The following is an 8,921-nucleotide window of genomic DNA, read 5'->3' as shown; positions in this document are numbered from 1 at the left end:
CGATTTCCCAATAGATTGTTGCTGAATTCCTGCATGGCCAAATCGATTTCCAAATCGATTTTCTTAATTGGTTTTGAAAAACATATTATAAAATCGATTGGCAAATCGATTATGTCACATTAGGGAAGTCCCTGTAACTCATCCAATCGATTGGGAAATCGATTTCCCTGCATATTCTTCCAAAAACACATAAACTAACTCAATATCATTCATACACAATTCCACATCTTAACACTTAGCAATGATAACGCAATCGCTACAACATCATGAGTTTCGAAATAGTATTGCAATCAAACATGCTATCACCAAATTCCAAAACATAACACTTAACACTTATAACACAATTACTACAACATCATGGGTTTCAAAATAGTATTGCAATCAAACATGCTATCACCAAATTCCAAAACATAACACTTAACACTTATAACACAATTACTACAACATCATGGGTTTCAAAATAGTATTGCAATCAAACATGCTATCACCAAATTCCAAAACATAACACTTAACACTTATAACACAATTACTACAACATCATGGGTTTCGAAATGGTATTGCAATCAAACATGTTATCACCAAATTCCAAAACATACACTTAACACTTATAACACAATACTACAACATCATGGGTTTCGAAATGGTATTGCAATCAAACATGTTATCACCAAATTCCAAAACATACACTTAACACTTATAACACAATACTACACAAACAAAATGAACCAACAATTCACAATTTAACAGGGTGTAGTCTCTCACGGACAAACACATGTGCAGTCTCTCACGGACAAACACAATTCACCAAGAAACGTAAGTCGTAAACGTACCACCTATCACGGGTCAGTACTGTTTACCGAGGTGCCACCTATCACGGGCCAGCACAACTTACCCAACGTAAATCGTAAACGTACTGCCTATCACGGGCCCGTACCGTTTACCAAGGTGCCACCTATCGCGGGTCAGCACAATTTACCAAAACACACATAAGTAAACAAGACATTAAGAGATTCCCCATTCTTAATTCTCATTTAACTTAAACGATTTTCAAAACAGACATTAAGTAAATAAGTCATTAAGAGATTCCCCATTCTTAATTCTCATTTAACTTAAACGATTTTCAAAACAAATATTAAGTAACCAAGACATTAAGAGATTCCCCATTCTTAATTCTCATTTAACTTAAACGATTTTCAAAACAGACATTAAGTAAATAAGTCATCAAGAGATTCCCCATTCTTAATACTTATTTAACTTAAACGATTTTCAAAACAGACATTAAGTAAATAAGTCATTAAGAGATTCCCCATTCTTAATACCGATTTATCTTAATGATTTTCAAAACAAAACGTTAAGCAAACAGACATATCAAGAGATTCCCCATTCTTAATATACTTTTGACTTAAACGATTTCCACCCAAAACATTCAGTAAACGAGACATTAAGAGATTCCCCATTCTTAACGCCCAGTTAACTTAAACGATTTTCAAAAACAAATATTAAGTAACCGAGACATTAAGAGAAGACATTAAGAGATTCCCTATTCTTAACGCCCAGTTAACTTAAACGATTTTCAAAAACAAATATTAAGTAACCGAGACATTAAGAGATTCCCCATTCTTAACGCCCAGTTAACTTAACAATTTTCAAAACAAATATTAGGTAAACGAGACATTAAGAGATTCCCCATTCTTAATATCCAGTTAACTTAAACGATTTTCACAAACACACATTAAGTAAACCGAGATATTAAAAGATTCCCCATTTTTAATACTCGTTTAACTCTAATGGTTTTCAAATTTCACAACAAAACCAACTCAAAACATTTTATCAAATTCAATTCACAATCCACACCAAAACACATCAAATTTCATCGGTATTAACTTAGAACACGTCAAATACGACGAACACAAATCAACACAACATAACACTCAAACACATCAAATTTCATTTACCCATAATCATACACAAATGAGTTAAGTTCATTTTCCACGAAACATCCATCAAATATAACCAAAACCTAACTCTAAGATTTTACCCATAAAGTCTTAGATCCATTTTCCCCCAAATCAATACTCAAACCCTAACAAGATCCTTTCCACACAATCACAGATAAGTCCCTAAATGCAAACTAAAAGTTTGGAAGGAGCCCTTACCTTAACGTTAGCTTTAACGTGCGTTTCCGGTACCGCGAGTAAATCCGGTAAAAATCTCCGCTCGCAACGTCGCCTCCAAGTTGGTCCCCTAGCACCGTAGCGTGGTAGTGAGCAACTTTCCCTTCTAACTCTTCGCGAAACGAAGCTTAGATCTAGATGAAACGGAGAGGTTTGTGTTTGAATCCCTAATACCGTTTTTCTTCGTTTTCGAATCAACGAGGGAGAGTGAAGTTAAGAAATCCTTATACTATCACTCACTAGGCCTTGGGTTTCTAATCTTGAAGAAAGGAGCGAAGAAAAAACGAAAATGGAGGAGAAGGAGAAATCTGTGCGCGAGGCAGGGGGAGGAAGATGGAGAATCTAATTTTCCTTCCTTTCTCTTTCTTTCCTTTGTTTTTCCTTTCTTCCTTTTTCCTTCTTTCCTTTATATAACCTTTTCTTTTCCTTTTCCTTCCTTCTAATTTCCTTTCTTTCTATTCTCTCCAAACAAACATATATATATAGATATATATATATATATATATATATATATATATATATTAATTATTTTTAACAAATATCTCAAAATATCTGGATATTTGTTAAATTCCCATTTCACCCGTAACGCATTAAACTCTTCGTAAAAGATTCACCGCAGTTAATTTAATTTATTTATCGACGAGTAATTCTAATCGGCATCAAGGGAACTTTTTGATCATATAAACTCCAAAATGTTATTACTTTGGCTAAAAAAAAAAACCTCCGAGCCAAAATCCCAAAATACATAAAAAATGCATAAAGTGTATTTTAAAATTATGGGTCTTACAATAATTTATACAAAACATAATCCAAATTGTCATATTAAATTAATTTTATCGATATAGAAGTAATGTCAACGCAACACCTTACAATGATCTTTTCCTTACCATTTATCAAGAATATGCCTTGAGTGAATTATATTTCGAAGGACATTATTGATTACAATTGAATGACCTTCACTAAAATTAATTTTGTACCTTTTTATTATGCTACAAGCATATGAGATTAAAGGTATAATACATATAATGATGTACATGATACTTTCAATTTCCACAACAAATTAAATCATTTTCATGTATTCCTTCTCTAGCGATGTGATTGAAAAGTATCTCCTAGACAAATCATTGCGATGTTATCATATGTACCTTGACTAAGATCAAACAACTTCATAGATATATCTGTATAGATCCTGAATCCTAACACATAGAAAATGTTGTCTACGTCCTTTATCAACAAACACTTACCAACTTTACTTTTATACTCTATATGTATATTGTTATTTTATAAGTTGTACATTTTTCAAATATAAAACCAAAATCAATAACGCTCTGACTAACCTTTATTTGTACACAAGTTAACAATATTTTATATGATGGATTCCCTCGCATATTTTATATGATGGCACAACTTGTCGTATTTATCCAGATCTTGTGTAACCTGGTTAAGTGACATCCACAACCCTTGTGGAATTGATTCATGTTCCTATACATATAGGACTTGTGGTGCTCTGATTTGTCCAAATTCTACAATTCTTTCACTGGTTTCTATAGAAATTTAACTCATTTAAGGAATGCATTATTTTCCATGAAAAATCCATTATCATTGGAGACTCTGTAGAAATAGTATATTTAGTTTGCTAAGGATATTCTATAAATTACATTAATTTAGTTTGATTTTAAGCTTATTTGAAAACAAATAAACACAACAAGTCAAATATTCATAAATTTTGTTTTTTCCTTTTCTAACTCATTCCATATCTCATATGGAATTTGTATAGCTTTATATGGAACATGATTACTAGTTAAGATATAGGTGTATAAATACCACATTTCATAAATAGAGTTATTATATTTGACAAACTCATCACAAATCAAACTATGTTTAATAGTGTTTGATTTTAATAGTCATCAAACTTCTAGCTTAAGTATTTACCATTATGATTCAATCATGTGATCTCAATACTCTTGTTAATATGGACTTCTACTTCATTCTTCAACTCTTTGAATACTTTAAAAAATTCTTAGTATTTTATGTTTCGCAAGATACATAAACCCTTGTTTACTATAATAAAAAGTAAACGCAACAAAGACAAAAAGTCCCTTTTTTACAACTTGTTTAGTGAATCGTATACATCCAATGCTTCAGGTCAAAAGATCACTGGTTGTTTCATCATAACTGATGATAGAGTTTATTCATCCTTTCCAATAATTAATTATCAAAAACTTCAAACAATTCTAATTGAATGAAGTCCAAGGGTCCATTTTAATGACAATGGAATTATGTTTCTTACATATATGGCCAAAACAATAATATCAAGGTAAATAAGAATCAAATAATTGGATTTGAACTTATTTGCATGTAGTCACATATGGACTGTTGGGTGGGCTCACTCCCCAAGTGGAACCCACCAATTTTACTAGTATTATTATTATTATTATTATTATTATTATTATTATTGAAATAAAAAGAAAAAGAAAAAAAGGTTTTAATGGGCTTGACCCACTTGAAGGTAATAAAAGGGATTTAGAAATCCCTAAGAATACACACAGAAAGACAACGGAAGAAGAACGGTTGCCAGAGAAGAAAAATAAGGGTTTGGTTCCAATGGTGGTAACAGGTGTGTAGCAAACTTGCTCCGTTTGATCTACAAATTTAGTATGTTATTCCTACCACTGAGTTCCTTATTGTTATTAGGAAGACTCTTGGTGTACCCATTAATTATTATAGTGGAAGTTTTAGTGGACTAGGTCCCGTGGTTTTTATTCTCTCAATTTGAGGGAAGTTTTCCACATTAAAATTGTGTTTGTCTCATATTTAATTTTCTGCCAATTATTATTGCTCTTGGAATTGTATTTTCTGTGTGGCCATTTATCTGCACAGGTGAGGGAAAAAATATTCCGCATTATTGAGATAATTATCGCTAATTATCTCTGGTTTTTCCCAACAAAGTGGTATCTAGAGCTCGGTTATTTGATTTGTGCATTTAAATGGAGGAGGAAAATAAAGGTCCCAATATGATTAAACTCAACTCTTCTAATTATACACTTTGGAAGACTCTCATGGAAGACATGTTATACAATAAAGATTTGTATGATCCTATTGAGGGTGACACTGCTAAACCCGCAGATAAATCTGACGCTGACTGGAAGAAGATGAATAGAAAGGCAGTGGCGTTGATCAGGCAGTGGTTGGATCTTAGTGTGTATCCACATGTTGAAACTGAAATAGATGCTAACAAGATGTGGGAAAAATTAAAAGGGTTGTACGAACGAAAGAATGTGCAAAATAAAGCATTCTTGATTCGGAAGCTGGAGAATATGAAATACAAAGATAGGGATTCAATGGCAGAGCATATGAGTATTTTTCATAATACAGTGAATCAGTTGACAACTGCAGAAATTAAATTAGATGGTGAGTTGCAAGCGTTGTTATTGTTGAGTTCCTTGCCTGATAATTGGGAAGTCCTTGTTGTGACGTTGACCAATTCAGCTCCAAGTGGAAAGTTGAAAATGTCAACAGTTAAAGAGATCATGTTGAATGAAGAAGCTCGAAGAAAGGAACGTGGTTTGATTGGTTCTTCCTCTAAGTCAGAAGCACTAGTTACAGAGTCACGGGGGAGAAGTCAATCTAGAAACTTCCATAGACGCGGCAACTCTGAAAGTCGTAGCAAGTCAAGGACTAGAAAAGAAGTGATATGCTATCATTGTGGCAAAACGGGTCACATAAAAAGAAATTGCAGGTTCCTTAAGAGAGATCAATCAAGAGAAAGAGATGAAGACAAAGAGAAGAAAAACGATAAAGATACAACAGCAGTTGTATCTATTAATAATGTCTACATTGTTTTTGATGATAATTCCATAAACCTTGCATGTCAGGATTCAACTTGGATTATTGATTCGGGTGCCTCATATCATGTTACTCCTAGGCGTGATTTCTTCTCATCTTACAGTGCTGGTGATTTTGGCATGGTAAAAATGGGAGATGAAGGAGTATGTAAAATTATCGGTATGAGAGATGTTTGGGTTGAAACTGGGATTGGTTGCAAGCTTCAATTGAAGAATATTAGACACGTTCCTGATATTCGTCCCAATTTGATTTCGGTGAAAGCCTTGGATATTGATGGTTATCACACTTTCTTTGGTGGTGGTGGTATATGTAAAATCACTAAATGGTCCCTAGTGATTGCAAAAGAGCAAAGTTCCACTTCTCTCTATAGGATGCCTACGAAGCTATGCAAGGAAGAAGTGAATGCAATTGAAGATGCATCTTCTGATTTATGGCATATGCGCCTTGGTCACTTGAGTGAGAAAGGACTCAACATACTTGCGAAGAAAACTTTTCTTCCTGTGAAAGGTACGTCTCTAAAAACTTGCACTCATTGTTTTGCTGGAAAACAACATAGAGTTTCTTTTCATAATATTGGTCCTCATAGGAGGCAAAATATCATTGATTTAGTTCATACTGATGTTTGTATGATGGATAGTAAATCTCTTGGTGGTGCATCATATTTTGTTACTTTTATTGACAACCACTCTAGAAAAGTGTGGGCATATCCTTTGAAATCTAAAGACCAGGTATTCGGAGAAAAGCGAAGAAAATTGAAATGTGTTTGATCAGATAATGGCGGCGAATACAGAGGTCCATTTGAAGAGTATTGTAGAGAACATGGAATCAAGTTTGAGAAAACGGTTCCAAAGACACCTCAACATAATGGTGTTGCAGAGAGAATGAATCGTATGATTAATGATAGAATAAGATGTATGCTCTCTCATGCAAAATTATCGAAATCCTTTTGGGGTGAAGCAATGGAAACTGCAATGGATTTGATTAATCTTTCTCCTTCTATTCCACTTGATGGTGATGTTCTAAAAAGAGTGTGGACAGGGAAAGATATCTCTTACCGTCATTTGAGAGTTTTTGGCTGTAGATGTTTTGTTCACGTACCAAGAGACGAGAGGTCCAAGCTTGATAGTAAATCCAAACAGTGTATATTCGTCGGTTATGGTGATGAAGAATTTGGTTATAGATTGTGGGATCCGGTTGACAAGAAAATTATCAGAAGCCGAGATGTGATATTTCTTGAAGACCAGACTATTGAAGATTTTGATAAAGCTGAAAAACAGAAATCAAATTCCAGAAGTTACATTGAAAATGTTGCGCCTAAGCCCCCTACATAAACCTTTGTTGATGGGGGAGGTATACAGGTAGATAATGAGAATGTAACTGATGATCATGTGCCTCACCATGATGAGCAGGTTCCAATTGAGCCATCAGCCGAGTTTGAGTTGAGAAGATCTACTAGAGAACGTCAACTTTCTCAAAGATATCCTCCACATGAGTATGTGATGCTCACTGATAGTGGAGAGCCAGAGTATTATCAAGAAGCTATTACAAATGTTGATAAAGAAAAGTGGTTAAAGGCCATGCAAGAAGAGATGAATTTCTTGCATGAGAATCACACATTTGATTTGGTAAAGTTGCCTAATGGTAGAAAAGCACTCAAGAACAAATGGGTATACAAGATAAAGCCAAAATAGGATAGTTCTCAACCAAGATACAAAGCAAGATTGGTTGTGAAAGGTTTTAATCAGAGAAAAGGTATTGACTTTGATGAAATTTTTTCACCTGTGGTGAAGATGTCCTCTATCCGAGTTGTGCTTGGGTTAGCAGCTAGTTTGAACCTAGAAGTTGAACAACTTGATGTGAAAACTGCATTCCTTCATGGTGATTTGGAGGAAGAGATCTATATGGAGCAACCAGAGGGTTTCGAAGTCAAAGGTAAAGAGCATCTTGTGTGCAAATTAAAGAAAAGTTTGTATGGGCTCAAGCAAGCACCTCGACAATGGTACAAGAAATTTGATTCTTTCATGGAGAAACATGGGTATAGTAAAACTACTTCTGACCATTGTGTGTTTATCAAGAAATTCTATGATGGTGATTATATTATTCTCTTATTATATATGGATGACATGTTGATTGTTGGTCATGACACTAAGAAGATTCAAATTTTAAAGAAAGATTTGAACAAGTCTTTTGCAATGAAAGACTTAGGTCCTGCAAAGCAAATTCTGGGTATGAGAATTACTCGTGACAGGAAGAATAATAAATTGTGGTTGTCTCAACACAATTATATTGAGAAGGTGTTAGAGAGGTTTAACATGAGCAATTGCAAACCTGTTAGTACTCCACTTGCTACTCATTTTAAATTGAATTCTGATAAATGTCCTACAAGTGAGAAAGACAAAGAAGAGATGAAGAAGGTTCCTTATGCATCAGCAGTTGGTAGTTTGATGTATGCTATGGTATGCACAAGGCCAGGTATTGCTCATGCAGTTGGAGTTGTTAGTCGATTTCTCTCTAATCCTGGTAAAGATCATTGGCAAGCAGTGAAGTGGATTCTCAGATACCTCAGAGGCACTTCCAAAGTGTGTTTATGCTATGGAGGTGGTGAACCTGTGTTGGATGGGTACACAGATGCATATATGGCATGTGATCTTGATTGTAGAAAATCTACTTCTGGTTATATGATGACTTTTGCATGGGGAGTTGTGTCTTGGCAATCAAGACTACAAAAGTGTGTTGCTTTATCTACTACTGAAGCTGAGTACATTGCAGCAACTGAAGCTTCCAAAGAACTCTTGTGGATGAAGAAATTCCTACATGAGTTAGGCCTCAAGCAAGACAAGTTTGTGTTATTCTGTGACAGTCAGAGTGCGATCCATCTCAGCAAGAATCCAACTTTTCATG

The sequence above is a fragment of the Cicer arietinum genome, chromosome 1 (genome assembly GCF_000331145.2).
Source record: "Cicer arietinum cultivar CDC Frontier isolate Library 1 chromosome 1, Cicar.CDCFrontier_v2.0, whole genome shotgun sequence".
NCBI lineage: Eukaryota > Viridiplantae > Streptophyta > Magnoliopsida > Fabales > Fabaceae > Cicer > Cicer arietinum.
The sequence above is the reverse complement of the archived record's forward strand: the minus strand, read 5'-3'. Positions refer to the sequence as shown.